Source organism: Ovis canadensis, chromosome 10 (genome assembly GCF_042477335.2).
Source record: "Ovis canadensis isolate MfBH-ARS-UI-01 breed Bighorn chromosome 10, ARS-UI_OviCan_v2, whole genome shotgun sequence".
NCBI classification, from domain to species: Eukaryota; Metazoa; Chordata; class Mammalia; order Artiodactyla; family Bovidae; genus Ovis; species Ovis canadensis.
Genome location: NC_091254.1, coordinates 14,953,824 through 14,970,139, shown reverse-complemented (window position 1 = coordinate 14,970,139; position 16,316 = coordinate 14,953,824). Strand labels below are relative to the sequence as shown.

The 16,316-nt window shown below is 38.1% G+C and overlaps 1 pseudogene; it reads right to left on the bottom strand.

The window, feature by feature from the left end:
- Positions 1-1,038: 1,038 nt before the first annotated feature.
- On the bottom strand, positions 1,039-11,699 carry LOC138446982 (transaldolase pseudogene; annotated as a pseudogene).
- Positions 11,700-16,316: the final 4,617 nt, after the last annotated feature.

The window sequence follows — 16,316 nt, the reverse complement described above, 5'->3', positions numbered from 1 at the left end:
CCAAAGTGAGAAAATGTCAGTTTGTATCACTTAAATACATGTCTCCACTTTGGAAACAGTTCCACCTGGATCACTTTGGACATTGTTTTCCTCTTAAGGAAAATATCTTATTTTTAATTATTATAAAGATTATCATTGCTTATCCTCCTTAATGGAATTAACTATAATAAAGCAAGAATTTTTGTTAGAATAAATTTGGTTTCAAAGTGTAAACAAATTATATCAACAGAAGTTTTCAAAAATTAGTATATACAAGAGCAGTTTTTGCTGAAATTAGGCTGCATTTTTTTCTGTTATGTTTGTCTGAAGTGTTCTACATATAGAATATAGCATAAAAGACTCTTATGTGTAAAGTAAGAGCTTCCTTCTATCAAGTCTTCCAACTTTGAATATTTTATAGAACTATCACTGGTTCTACTTTGGCAGGAATAGCCAAAGTTACCAAAACAAACTTGGGTGTGCTCACCTGATGTACAGCAAAGCCAATCTATTGATACCAGTTTGCAGAGAAGGAAAATACAGCATTTATTGCAGGGCACCAAGCAAGGAAAATCGTCAGCTCATGTTCAAACGACCTAAACTCCCTGATGGCTTTTAGGGGAGGATCTTTTCTACACTTTTTGTTCATTTTTGTTGTTTTTTAATTTATTTTAATTTGGAGATTATTACTTAACAATATTGTGATGGTTCTTGCCATACATCAATATGAATCAGTCATAGGCAAACATATGTTCCCTCCACCCTGAACTCCCTCCCACATCCCTCCCTGCCACATCCCTCCAGGTTGTCACAGAGCACCAGCTTTGGATGCCCTGCATCACATATCAAACTCCAACTGGTTATTTATTTAAAATATATATATATATATATATATATATATATATATATATATATTTTAAGTTTTACATATAATCAAGTATATATAATCAAGTATCTATGGTTCCTCCCCATTCTAAGTAGTAAAGAATCCAAGATTCATTGCAAAACATGTGCAACTAGGCCCCAGTTTAAAGATAGTGCAGATCTTGTGGTCCAGCTTCAGGATTTTCCATTCTCCATGCTGAACATTCCTTCATCAGCATCTGATTCAGCTTCATAGTCTCTGCAGCAAGCCTACGGATTCCATTGGAAAGCTTCTCCATGGCCATGTGGACTTTCTTGTGCAGTCATCAGATTAATTTTTCATCCAGGTGCAACTTCTCCAGAGCTGAACTGCCTTGGCGAACAGTGCAGGCACTATCTTGCTGTGGTCTTTGACCTGGGGTGAGGTGGTGAGGAAACAGCAGGCTTCCAGGGCCCTGATCTAGTAGTGCTGCGGAAAGAGGCACCCATGATGATCATCTTATAGTGGAGCTTCTTGTAATAGTTGCAGATCTTGTTGACACTCTTCACTAGTGAGTCCTCCAGGGGTTCCTACAACTTCTTGTATGTGTTGGCCATGAGCTGGTCAAGAGTACAACCCAGGAATGGGGACACGAGTTCACCTGTCTCTGCATAGGCCATCACCTGGGCAAAGGATAAGAGTAGGGTTATACTGTAGTGCATACCATGCTCCTCCTCTAGCTTCTTTCCAGACTGAATTCCTTTTCAGATGGATGACAGCTTTATAAGAATCCAGTCCTTGCTGATCCTGGCTTCCTTGTATCTCTTGATGAGGCTCTGGGCAGGGCCAACATGGCATTCTTATTGAAAGAGAGCCTTGCATCCACTTCCATGGAGTCCCAGCTTGCAATTTTCTTCAATATTTCTGCTCCAAATAGCAAACAAAGTTTATCAAGAGCATTTGTAATTTGTTCTTCTTGTGACCCACCAAGGCTCCTGCAGGGGGTATGGCATCCTCCACCAGCTCCTGATAGATGGGTGTCCGTTCCATGGCCAGGATCAAGGATGTATTGGTGGTGGCATTCTGAGGCTTGTACTAGTCAATATTGTGGAAATTGCCTGTGTTGACCTCCACTGCAATCAAGTGTTTAAGCTGGTCCAGCACACTCTCCATCCTCTGCAGCTTCACCTGGAAATAGGACTTGGTGAGAGTCTGTGGGAGGGGGCATCCTACTCCCTACCCCCATAGGCCCTACCTCCTTCCTTTGTTTTAGAGATATCTGGTTGACTTCATAATAGACCTTTTGATCACTTGCTTTTCCCGTCTGGCACTTAACCACTCTTATGCATTCAATTACCAATAAGCAATGGAACCTGTGAAACCTTAGGCCCCCACCCTCAACCAAATAAAATCAGAAGCCCATATCTGCTTCCACACCTCCCTAAACATCCATCTCCCCCACTTTCTAACCTCCCCATCTCACTACTCTCCCCCACCTCACTCTGAGGTACCAGGTGTACCCTCCAGGAAGTGTGTGTAATAAACTTTGTTTTTCAAAGCTTCCTTATGGTTATGATTAACAGCACCTTGCAATCATAATAAAAATCACAAGGGCTAGTCCAGCCACAGCATGAATTTTGAAAAGAGAGTTATCTATGGGAAGACTATTGGGCTCAAATGAAGACTCCCACGTATTTCTAGCCATAGCATCACTGTTGATAAGCACAAAACAATAGCATTTTTCTTATAAGTCTTTCTTATGGAGAATACTTGATAAAGGAAGAGCAGAAGGACAGGGAGTGAAAGAAAGCTTGACTATTGGGGGAAGAGATGTTGCCAGCATAAAACAAAAGATTTTCCTCACCATCCTATAAGGTTAAGTCACTAGCCCCTTCAGTCGATGACTGACAGTGCACCCTGGAAGGGTTTTGGAGGAAAACTGGATGAGGCATTCTATGCTTTGGGAAAACAAGCTTCTTACCAAGTTTGATGTCTATTTTAGGAAGACTTTTAATAAATGCAGATTCTTATAACTTCATATATGCAGAAAAGCATCAAAATCATTAACTGTGATATCTGTTATTTGTGACTAGCAGTAATATTTTAACAAAATGTGTGTTTGACTGCACATATTCCCTAGCCAAAAACCATATATATATATATATATATATATATATATATATATATATATATATATATATATATATATATATATAATCTCCTTCCCTCCCTACCTATTTGGAGCAGTTCTTCAGAGCTATCTGAGAAGCTGTTTTCCAGGCTGTAGTCTGCAGTAAGACCCTGATTAAAATTTAAACTCACAGGTCTTACAGTATGTGTTTATTTTTCAGTTGACACTAGATATTTTATATTCATAACTATTTGTACATTTAAGTTTTATAAAAACTCCGTTGAAAGTTAGGCTCATTTACTTTATCTGTAAAATTGAGATATTGAGGTGCATATTAAGTAACAGGAAGGAGTTTTCTGATGTACACAGAGAATTTTTTTTTCCTTATTAAGGTCTATAGAGGTTGTCCTGATGGTTCAGAGTACAATCTATGGTGTTGTATTCACTGGGCTTATTGCATCCCAGTTTGGCCCATCACCAGATAATATGATCTTGGACAAAAAACTTAATGTTTTTAGGTTAAGTATTTTTCTGCTTTTTCAGTTGTATAGAAGAGAATTATACTAGAAACTGCCTCATTCTTCATGATGATTGCTAAGAGATAAAAGAGATAGTATATGTAAGGCAGTGAGTGTACTTCCTGGTACATCAAATATTATATTATTATCAAGCTTAGTCATGATCGTTTAAATTTGAAGGTGCTTCAAATATATCACTGCTCAAATATACTGTTCCTCTAATCCTATGCCTAAAACCCTATTAAATTTATTACCAGAGCTAGAAGTCAACCCAGAGCTTTCACTTTAATTTTTCTTTTATCTCTGCTTTTATAGATTACAGTATAAAAATAGTTCAAAACAAATTAATTCAAAAAATTATGAAGCCTGCTTCTGTCATTATTCAGTAAATAACATTTCATTTGAGTATTTTTAGAAATTTTATAATTCATTGGGTACAATTGCTTATACCCCATTTCTACAAAGATACTACACTTCTTCAATCATTTATTTTCTAAAACAAGACACCTATCAAGAGGTGGCTTGTGTGGATCTTTTTCATTCATGTTTTTAAATATTCATCATCAGTTTGGTTCAGTTCAGTTGCTCAGTCATGTAGGACTTTTTGTGACCCCATGAACCACAGCACACCAGGCCTCCCTGTCCATCACCAACTCTGGGAGTCCACCCAAACCCATATCCATTGAGCCGGTGAGGCCATCCAACCATCTCATCCTCTGCCGTCCCCTTCTCCTCCTGCCATCAATCTTTCCCAGCATCAGGGTATTTTCACATGAGTCAGCCCTTTGCATCAGATGGCCAAAGTATTGGAGTTTCAGCTTCAACATCAGTCCTTCCAATGAACAGCCAGTGCTGATCTCCTTTAGGATGGACTGGTTGCATCTCCTTGCAGTCCAAGGGACTCTCAAGAGTCTTCTCCAACACCACAGTTCAAAAGCATCAATTCTTTGGCACTCAGCTTTCTTTATTGTCCAACTCTCACATCCATACATGACCACTGGAAAAACCATAGCCTTGACTAGATGGACCTTTGTTGGCAAAGTAATGTCTCTGCTTTTGAATATGCTGTCTAGGTTGGTAATAACTTTCCTTCCAAAGAGTAAATGTCTTTTGATATCATGGCTGCAATCACCATCTGCAGTGATTTTGGAGCTCAAAAAGAAAATAAAGTCAGCCACTGTGTCCACTGTTTCCCCATCTATTTGCCATGAAGTGATGAGACTGGATGCCATGATCTTAGTTTTATGAATTGCCAGGGTCCAGCTCTGGTGGATCCAGGGTGATTCAAAGGTGGGGACAGAGTCAGCGTCCTTGGAAATAACTTATTTAATTATAGATAGAGAGGGATTAGAAAATTAGCAGAGAAAAAGAGGCTGAATAACTTGGTTTACATGGAATACCAATCACCACCTATGTAGGCCGCAGGAGTCTTCCCATTCTCCTGAAAGAGAGGAGGTACTGAGGGACCCCCCCTCCCCCCGCACCCCGTCCAATCTTAGAAGCCCAGGCAAGATTAGCAGGCTTGGTGGGTACCCATGCACGAGATGAGAATTCAGCCAGAAAAATGGGGAGCAAGAAAGAACGACATGGGGGAATCAGTCTTTCTGAGAACTGATCCCAATTTCTTTATTTTTCAGTTTGCTTATATACCTTTTGTTATACATAGGGATGAATATAGAGTCATGTGGGGGTCAGCAGTCCTGACCTTTATCAAAATCAGGTACTTTACATAAAAAAAGATCTTAGGGGTTTTGCATCATCTTCTGGCCATGAGGCCTGCTGACATTTTATGACCCTTTCTTTCTGATAACAAAAAAAAAACATTTTTTCCAAGGGTGTTTTTTCTTAAACCAGGCACCACCCTCCAAATAAAGTTGCATTCCTATAGGGTGAGGTGTAGTGAGTTACAATCAAGAAAGGAATTTATTTAACCCAAGGTTAACATGATTAATCTTAAAGGTTAATACTTATTTCTCCTATATGTTAGTTATATTCATTATAAGGGCAGGGAATATGGAGATTTAGCAGCAAACATCAGCCCAACAAATGAAAACCCTTCACCAATGTTCCCCTTAAGATCTATTTAGTCTTAAGATAGTGATAAAGTTACATTTTTACATAGCAAGGACACAGTGATTTATAACAAAGTACAATGATCTATTACAAAAGAGAAAATTTATTAACTCAAAAAGTCTAGCATTGTTAACCTTAAAAACTACTATATTTCCTTTTCTATATTCCAAATACATTGATTAATATATTCCCAGGTGCCTAAGGATATGGAGGCCTGGAAGCAATCATTGACTCAACAATGAGAAAAGCCTTATGCTAATTAAGACTCTCAAAATATTCCAAAACTCTCTGCTGTTTATGGTTGAGAGGTAGTAAACAATCATGTGTGTAGTGGCAGGAGTATGGATAATCCTGTCACACAAGCTAGTTTGCCAGCAGAGAGGTTTGACCTGAGACACCCTTGTCCCACCCAGGGCAGGGAATTAGCAGCAATTATTGGCACAACAAATGAAATACCCTTCACCAATATAATTCCTAACCAACCCACTCTACTAATAATTTCTAACTCCCCAAAAGAATTTGCCTTTAGTAAGTCTAAAACATCTCGTGCCTCTCAGGTTGGGAGGCTGTAAACAATCACATGTTGCCTGACGAAACTATACAGGCGAGCTAGATAACCTTCAGAGGAGTTCGTAATTTGAAACACTCTTGTCACGCCCACGAATTTTTATTGACTTGGAGCTGCATGTTTACTCCTTCTCTGAGAGAACTGGTAGGGAACAGCCCCCCATAAAGTCAGAGGTGTAGGCGAGAGCATGAAACAGTAAAGTAGATAGACTCTGGTTTGGGGGGTAGATGCTCGGGAACAGGGGATTTCCTGAGGCTTGATCATGCCTTTGCGTATGCCAAGCCTCCTTCCTCATGACATTTGCCATGGGCGGAATTCCTCATGCTGGCTCCCAGCACTGAATGTTGAGCTTTAAGCCAACTTTTCCACTCTCCTCTTTCACTTTCATCAAGAGGATCTTTAATTCTTCTTCACTTTCTACCATAAGTGTGGTGTCATCTGCATATCTGAGGTTATTGATATTTCTCCCAGCAACCTTGATTCTGGCTTGTGCTTCTTCCAGCCCAGTATTTCTCATGATGTACTCTGTATATAAGTTAAATAAGCAGGGTGACAATACACATCCTTGACATACTCCTTTTCCTATTTGGAGCCAGTCTCTTGTTCCATGTCCAGCTCTACTTGTTGCTTCCTGATTTGCATACAGATTTCTCAAGAGGCAGGTCAGGTGGCCTGGTATTCCCATCTCTTTCAGAATTTTCCACAGTTTATTGTGATCCACACAGTCAAAGTCTTTGGCATAGTCAATAAATCAGAAATAGATGATTTTCTGGAATTTTCTTCCTTTTTCTAAAACCAGCTTGAACATCTGGAAGTTCACAGTCCCTGTGTTGCTGTAAGCTTTGCTTGGAGAATTTTGAGCTTTTCTTTACTAGTATGTGAGATAAGTGCACTTGTTTGGTAGTTTGAGCATTCTTTGGCATTGCCTTTCTTTGAGATTGGAATGAAAACCTACCTTTTTCAGTCCTGTGCCCATTGCTGAGTTTTCCATTGCTTACCTATTGAGTGCAGCACTTTCACAACATCATCTTTTAGGATTTGAAATAGCTCAACTGGAATTCCATCACCTCTACTAGCTTTGATCACAGTGATGCTTCCTCTGGCCCACTTGACTTCACATGCCAGGATGTCTGTATCTAGGTTAGTGATCACACCATTGTGATTTTCTGGGCTAAGATCTTTTTTTGTACAGTTCTTCTGTGTATTCTTGCCACCTCTTCTTAATATCTTCTGTTTCTGTTAGGTCCACATCACTTCTATACTTTATTAAGCCCATCTTTTCATGACATGTTTCCTTGGTATCTCTAATTTTATTTTTTTTTAAGAGATCTCTAGTCTTTCCCTTTCTGTTGTTTTCCTCTATTTCTTTACATTGATCTCTGAGGAAGGGTTTCTTATATCTCCTTGTTATTCTTTGGAATTCTGCATTCAGATGCTTATATTTTTTCCATTTCTCCTTTGCTTTTCACTTCTCTTCTTTTCACAGCTATTTGTAAGGCTTCCTCAGACAGCCAATTTGCTGTTTTACATTTCATTTTTTGGGGGTTGTCTTAATCCCTGTCACCTGTACAATGTCACGAACCTCCGACCATAGTTCATCAGGCTCTCTATCTATCAAATCTAGTCCCTTAAATCTATTTCTCATTTCCACTGTATAGTCATAAGGAATTTGCTGTAGGTCATACCTGAATGGTCTAGTCACTTTCCCCACTTTCTTCAATTTAAGTCTGAATTTGGCAATAAGGAGTTCATGTTCTGAGGCACAGTCAGCTCCCAGTCTTTTTTTTTTTTTTTTCTGTTTGTACAGAGCTTCTCCATCTTTGGCTACAAAGAATATAATCAATCTGATTTCAGTGTTGGCCATCTGGTGATGTCCATGTGTAAAGTCTTCTCTTCTGTTTTTTTGAAAAGTGTGTTTGCTATGATCAGGGCGTTCTCTTGGCAAAACTCTATTAGCTTTTGCCCTGCTTCATTCTGTACTCCAAGGCCAAATTTTCCTGTTACTCCAGGTGTTTCTTGACTTCCTACTTTTGCATTCCAGTCCTCTATAATGAAAAGGACATCTTTTTGGGGGGTGTTAGTTCTAAATGGTCTTGTAGGTCTTCAAAAAATCATTCATCTTCGCCTTCTTCAGCGTTACTGGTCTGGCAGAGACTTGGATTACCGTGATATTGAATGTCTTGCCTTGGAAATGAACAGAGATCATTCTGTCATTTGAGATTGCTTCCAAGTACTGCAGGTGTTATTAGGCATTCATATTTCTACCAGGATGAATCTATAGTCGATTTCATTTTTTCATTTCATATTTTCTCTGTGAGAGGTGAAATTAAACTTCTTATGATATGTTTTTGATTATTTTAGCTTCCTCTTTTGAGAATTGCCTTAATACGTATTGTTCCTTTTACTAACTGGGTGACTTTTGGTTTGCATGTTATTTATAGGAGTTATTTATGCTATCTATTAGTTCTGGTTATCATTTAATTATTATATTATCTATTAATTCCATCAAAAATACTAATTCTATCAGTAAAGTTAGAATCATATGCATCCATTTGTGATTCACTCTGAATTCATTTTTACACATTGTATAAGTTTCTTCTCCATTTTTCTTTGGATCTTCAGTTGGTGCTCCAGGCAAAGTAGGCTTTTCATTTCCCTAAACATCCATGCTCTTTCATTCCTGTCCATGCTTATTTCATTGCCTGAATCTTTCTTTATTTTTCACTGTGCAAACAGTTAACCACCCCCTCCACTGTGCTTTATTGGCATTGATACTAGTATTGTTATAGCACCTGTCACTCAAGGTGTGCTATGTTTCTGTATTTCCACTTACCTTACAAAGTGTATGAATGACTAGTGAGGGGACCGTGTTCCTCATTTTTTAAAGTACTTTCTCCAACTTACCTGCTCTCACTTAACCCACCATTCAATGCAGCAGTTTTCAATGATGGTATCATAACTTTCAGGTAAATGTGCTTGCTAAGTAACTTCAGACATGTCCTACTCTTTCTTACCCTATGGACTGTACCCATCAGGCTCCTGTGTCCATGGGATTTTCCAGGCAAGAATGCTGAAGTGGATTTTCACATCATCCTCCATGGGATCTTCCTGGCCCAGAGGGCAAACAAGCATCTTGTGTAGCTCCTCTACTGGAGGCAAATTATTTACTTCTGAGCCACTGAGGAAGCCTTAGGTAAAGGTAACAGAGATAAATAGAAATCATTTTGGAAACGTGTCACAACAAAGGAACTTTTAGCCTAAAGTCAGAAATTCTGTTTTGAATGGTAGTGATCTGTGATTATCACAATTCACCTTTTCTTTATCAAGAAATCAATCAAAACTCTTAATTAAGTTAAGGAAAAAATTAACTAGAAGGAAAATTAAGAAATCCCCCTTCATTTGTAACATTGCTGTAAAAATAATCTATTATTCTAATTACTTCAAGAATAAGCAACAAAAATTATCATTTGACTATCAATAAAGATTTACTCTTACATATAGGAAGGATATATAACAAAATCCTATTGTATAGTTGTTGCTGTTGTTTAGTCACCCAGTCGTGTCTGACTCTCTGCAACTCTAAGGTCTGTAACATGCCCGGCCTCACAGTTCCTCACCATCTACCAAAGTTTGCCCAAGTTCATGTCCATTCCATCAGTGATGCCATCCAGCCATTTCATCCTCTGATGCCCTCTTCTCCTGTCTTTAATCTTTCCCATAGTCAAGGGCTTTTCCAATGAGTTGGCTGTTCACATCAAGTGACCAAAATACTAGAACTTCAGCTTAAGCATCAGTCCTTGCAATGGGTATTCAAGATCTATTTCCTTTAAGACTGACTGGTTTAATCTCCTTGCTGCCCAAGTGACTTTCAGGAGTCTTCAGCACCACAATTTGAAGGCATTAATTCTTTTGTGAGCTGCCTTTTTATGGTTCATCTCTCAAAACCATACATGACCAATGGGAAGACCATAACCTTGACTATATGGACCTTTGTTGACAGAGTTATGTCTCTACTTTTCAACACACTGTCTAGGTTTGTAATAAGTTTCCTGCCGAGAAGCAATCATCTTCTGATTTCATGGCTGCAGTCACCATTTGCAGTGGTTTTGGAGTCCAAGAACAGGATTTGTGCCACTACTTCTACTTTCTCCCCTACTTTTTGCCATGAAGTAATGGGACCAGAAGCCATGATCTTAGTTTTTCATATATATATATATATATATATATATATATATATTTAATTTTAAGCTAGCTCTTTCACTTTTCTCCTTCACCCTCATCAAGAATCCCTTTTAGTTCCTGTTCTCTTTCTGCCCTTACAGTGGCATTATCCACATATCTGAGGTTGTTGATGTTTCTACTGTCTATCTTGATTCCCACTTATAATTCATCAAGCCTGAGCATTTCTCATAATGTGCTCAGCATATAAGTTAATCAAACCGATTATACAGAGTGAAGTAAGCCAGAAAGAAAAACACCAATACAGTATACTAATACATATACATGGAATTTAGAAAGATGGTAATGATAACCCTGTATGCGAGACAGCAAAAAAGACACAGATGTATAGAACAGTCTTTTGGACTTTGTGGGAGAGGGAGAGGGTGGGATGTTTTGGGAAAATGGCATGGAAACATGTATAATATCATATAAGAAACGAATCACCAGTTTAGGTTCGATGCAGGATACAAGATGCTGGGGGCTAGTGCACTGGGATGACCCAGAGAGATGGTATGGGGAGGGAGGTGGGAGGGGGGTTCAGGATTGGGAACACGTGTACATCCATGGTGGATTCATGTTGATGTATGGCAAAACCAATACAGTATTGTAAAGTAAAATAAAGTAAAAAAAAAAATGTTAATCAAGCAGAGTGAGAGCAGACAGCTCTGTTATACCCCCTTTTCAATCTTGAATCAATCAGTTTTTCCATACAAGTTTCTAAAAGATGCTTCTTGACTCACATACAGGTTTCTCAGGAGACAGGTAAGATGGTCTCGTATTCCCATCTGTTCAAGAGATTTCCACGGTTTGTTATGATCACACAGTCAAAGGCTTCATTGTAGGCAATGAAATAGAGGTAGATGTTTTTTCTGGAATTCCCTCACTTTCTCTGTGATCCAGAGAATGTTGACAATTTGCTCTCTGCTTCCTCTGCTTTTTCTAAACACAGCTTGGACATCTGGTAGTTCTCGGTTCACATAATGCTGAAGCCCAGCATGCAAGATTTTAAGTATAAGCTTAATAGAATAGGAGATAAGTGAAATTATCTGATGACTAGAACATTCTTTAGTACTACCTTTCTTGGGAATTGGGATGAGGATTGAACTTTTTCCAGTCCTGTGGCCACTGCTGAGTCTTCCAGATTTGCTGACATAGTTAATACAACACCTTAATGTCATCATGCCTTAGAGTTCTCAATAACTCTACCAGAATTCTATTGCATCCACTAGCTTTATAAACAGCAGTGTTTCCTAAGACCCACTTGACTTCACACTCCAGAATGTCTGGCTCTGGGTGGCTGACAACTCCATCATAATAATCCAGCTCATTAAGATCTGTTTTGTACAGTTCTTCCATGTATTCCATCTCTTTGTGATCTCTTTGGCATCTACTAGGTCTCTACCATTTTTGTCCTTTATTGTGCCCAGCTTTTGCTGAAATATTTCCTTGATATTTCCAATTTTTCTGAAGAGATGTCTATAGTCTTTCCTCTTCTGCTGTTTTCTTCTAATTTTATGCACTGTTAATTGAAGAAGGCCTTCTTGTCTCTCCTTGGTATCCTTTGAAACTCTGAATTTAGTCGGATGTACCTTTCACTTTTCCCCTTGCTTTTTGCTTCTTTTCTTTCTTCAGCTATTTGTAAAGCCTCCTCAAAAAACCGCTTTGCCATCCTGCTTTTCATTTTGGGGGGACGGTTTTGTTCACTGCCTCCTGGACAATATTATGGACTTCTGTCAATAGTTCTTCTGATTCCTGTTTACTAGATCTAATCCCTTGAATCTATTTGTTACCTCCACTGCATATTCACAGGGGATTTGATTCAAGTCGTACCTGGCTGGCTTAGTGGTTTTCACTGTTTTCGTTAGTTTAAGCCTGAAATTTGCTGTGAGAAGCTGATACTCTGAGCCACAGTCAGCTCCAGGTTTTGTTTTTGCTGACTATAAACAAACTTTCCATCTTTGACTAGAAAGAACATAACCAATTTGACTCAGTTACTCAGACTCACATCCATCACTGACTCGATGGACGTGAGTCTGAGTGAACTCCAGGAGTTGGTGATGGACAGGGAGGCCTGGCGTGCTGTGATTCATGGAGTCGCAGAGTCGGACAGGACTGAGCGACTGAACTGAACTGAACTGAACTGAATGACCATTTGGTGATGTCCATGTGTAAAGTCGTCTCTTGTATTGTTGAAAAATGGTGTTAGCTATAATCAGTGCATTCTCTTGGAAGAATTCAGTTAGCCTTTACCCTGCTTCATTTGTTTTCCAAGGTCAAAGCCAAAGTTGCTCAGTCGTATCTGACTCTTTGTGACCTCATGGCCTATAAAGTCATGGAATTCTCCAGGCCAGAATATGAGAGTGGGTAGCCTTTCCCTTCTCCAGGGGATCTTCCCAACCCAGTTCTCCTGCATTGAAGGCAGATTCTTTACCAACTGAAATATCAGGGAAGTCCCTTCAAGGCCAAACTTGCTGTTACTCCAGGTATCTCTTGACTTCTTACTTTTGCATTCCAATCTCCAAAGATGAATACAACATCGTTTTTTGGTATTAGTTCTAGGACGTCTTCTAGGTCTTCATAGAACTGATCAACTTCAACTTCTTTGAACTGGTGGTAGGAACATAGACTTACATTCCTGTGATGTTGAAAGGCTTGCCTTGGAAATGAACTGAGATTATTCTGTCATTTTTGAGCTTGTATCCAAGTACTGCATTTCAGACTCTTTTGTTGCTTTTAAGGGCTAACCATTTCTTCTATGGGATTCTTGCCCACAGTAGCAGATACAATGGTCATCTGTATTAAATTCACCCATTCCCATGCATTTTAGTTCACTGACTTCTAAGATGTCAGTGTTTATTCTTACCATCCCTACTTGACCTCATCCAATTTACTTTGATTCATGGACCTAACATTCCAGGTATCTATGCAATACTGTTCTTTGCAGCATTAGATTTTACTTTCATCATTAGATACATCCACAACTGAGCATTGTTTCTGCTTTGGCCCAGTTGCTTCATTATTTCTTGGACTTTTAGTAGTTGTTCTCCACTCTTCCCCAGTAGCATATTGGATACCTTCTGACCTGGGGGACTCATCTTTCAGTGTCATATCTTTTTGTCCTTTTATACAGTTCATGAGGTTCTCACAGTACTTATACTGGGGTAGTTTGCCATTCCCTCCTTCAGTGGATCATATTTTGTCAAATCTTCACTATGACCCATTCATCTTGGGTGATCCTACAAGGCATAGGTCATATATTGAGGTACACAAGCCCCTTTGCCACGACAAGGCAGTGATCCACGAGGGGAATGCATATTACAGGAAACTATATTCAATTTCCTGTGATGAACTATAATTAAAATAATATGAAAACATATATATGTATGACTGAGTTACTTTGCTGTGCAGAAGAAACTAAATACATTGTAAGTCACATATACTTCACTAACATTTTTTGAAAGACTACAGCTTGCGGCAAACCTCTAATCTTTCATTATAAAATACAATTTTTAACAATATTCAGTATGGTGTTTCCTTAAAATGTGAACTCAGACCCTATTTTTATGAGGATGAAAATAGAAAATGAAGTAAAGAAGTGCTTTCATAATCACCAAGTGAGCAAAATATTGTATTACAAATACTAGAGAGGTACATAATAATAACCATTGAAGGTGTTTTTTAAATTTTTAAATTGTTTTTTAAATATAAATGTATTTGTTTTAATTGGAGGTTAATTACTTTACAATATTGTATTGGTTTTGCAATACATCAACATGAATCCTTAACAATAACAAACAGGTATACACATATTTCCCATCCTGAACCCCCCTCCCTCCTCCCTCCCTGAACCATCCCTCTGGGTCGTCTCAGTGCATCATATAATTCCCAATGAAAAAGAGTGCTGCAACAGGAGTGTCAATTAAATGCACTTTAATTTTCTTTTATAAAATACCAAACAGATTATAGGATAAAACAAGGTAGAAGGTAGCAGTATCACATTTTTTTTCTAGAGTACTTAATTATTAGTTAACTTATCTTAAGCATACTCTTTAGAGTTTTCAATCTAATATGATTTGATTGAACTTGATATTTGATTTTTAAGGCAGCTTCTATAAATCAAGTAGTTAATGAACATCTGATATTGAATGTAGATAGCTTAAGCTACTATATATTCAGATATTTATGTATTTATTTTTGATGAATTTAGAAAAATTAAATATATTTATTTTTCTATTGATGGGAATGTTTGAAAATAAAATATAAATAATTAATCTCAGGGAGGAAAGCTATGTCAGAGATGGAAAAAGAATGATGACATAAAGTAGCAAGACAATGTACAAATATACTGGATATATTACGTTATATAAACTGACAAGAAGTGGTAAAACTCCTGTCTTACCTAAATTGGTTATAAAATACTACAACTTATAGACATATTAAAGGCATTTTAAAATGCAGTTTATTCTTTTTTCTCTTCTTGTGTTAATATACTAAATGGTTTCTTTTTGTCTCCAATAACTTAACCATTTTCAATTCAAGAGACATCCTGCATAAATTTTTCTGGGAGGTGTGATCTATGAGTCTGTTTTCCCCAGGGTAGGAGAGTCAACCATCCTGTCTCCTCAAATGAGTCATAACTTAATGGTGCAAAGAATTGTGTGTGCTGGGGTCAACTCAAAGTTGTGGGGCTATAAATTCTTAACAATAACAAAATTATTATGGGATTGTAGCTATACTTAAGAGGATCAACTAGCAGTCAGTGTGGGGTTCCTCTCTGCAAACATCTATGAATGATCTGAGATTTTACTTAGTAGCATGTTAACAAGTTATCCTGTCAGAGTTTTGTGGACACCAGTGGAAGATGTAAGACTTCTGCATCAGAGAAACAAGATAGTTTGTTGCCCAGAGCAACAGGCAGCTTACTGCTTACAGCTATAAAAGTCAAACTATTAGTATTTTTGCACCAATTTCTTAAGTACCATTTCTGACAGGGCTAAGGGAAGAGTGCTAGTTAATATATACACATTTAGTGAGATGCGTGGAATGAAGAGGGCTTTGGACTTTGAATTTTTATGGGCACTAAGCATATCCCTGATAGCTCAGTTGACCAATACAATATTGTAAAGTAATTAGCCTCCAATTAAAATAAATAAATTTATATCAAAAAGAAAAAGAATCTGCCTGCAATTCAAGAGACCCAGGTTTGATTCCTGGGTCAGAAAGATCTGCTGGAGAAGGGATACCACTCCAGTATGCTTGGGCTTCCCTTGTGGCTCAGCTGGTAAAGAATCTGCCTGCAATGCGGGAGACCTGGCTTCTATCCCTGGGTTGGGAAGATCTCCTGGAGAAGGGAAAGGCTGCTCACTCCAGTATTCTGGCCTGGAGAAGTCCATGGACTTTACACAACTGAGCAACTTTCACTTTTACTTCACTTTCAAGCATATCTGCTGTTTGCTCTATAAGGAAGGACTATGCAACTCTGTCTCTTAAGGTGGTTCACTGTATAAGCATTCTTGAATAAAGGTTAGTCAGTGCCTTGCTCACAGATCTACAGAAATTTGGTAAACCCATAGAAAGTTTCTTATCTTCCAGCACTCATGGACCATGAGTCATTCCATGTTATAAGATCCATGCCTCAGAATTTTATAGTATTAGGCTATAACAAGAAAGAAAAATTTAATCTGGAATGTTCTTATGATTTGCATTAATGTTACCATTTTTCAGTAGAAAATAGTTATGTTGTAACATAAATATATATTAAATAAAAACATGTAGATTATAAATATATATGTCGTAACATAAAGAATATAAAATGTATTCCATCTACAGGCCTGTCATCAAGATGAAAAATTATTTGTGATATGTTTAGAGTATAAAATTCTATACCTCTCAACAAAGATTTTCATATACACAATTTTTAGTCATTCTATGGCTATTCTGCTGTGGCTCAGATGGTAAAAATTCTGCCTGCAATGCAGGAGA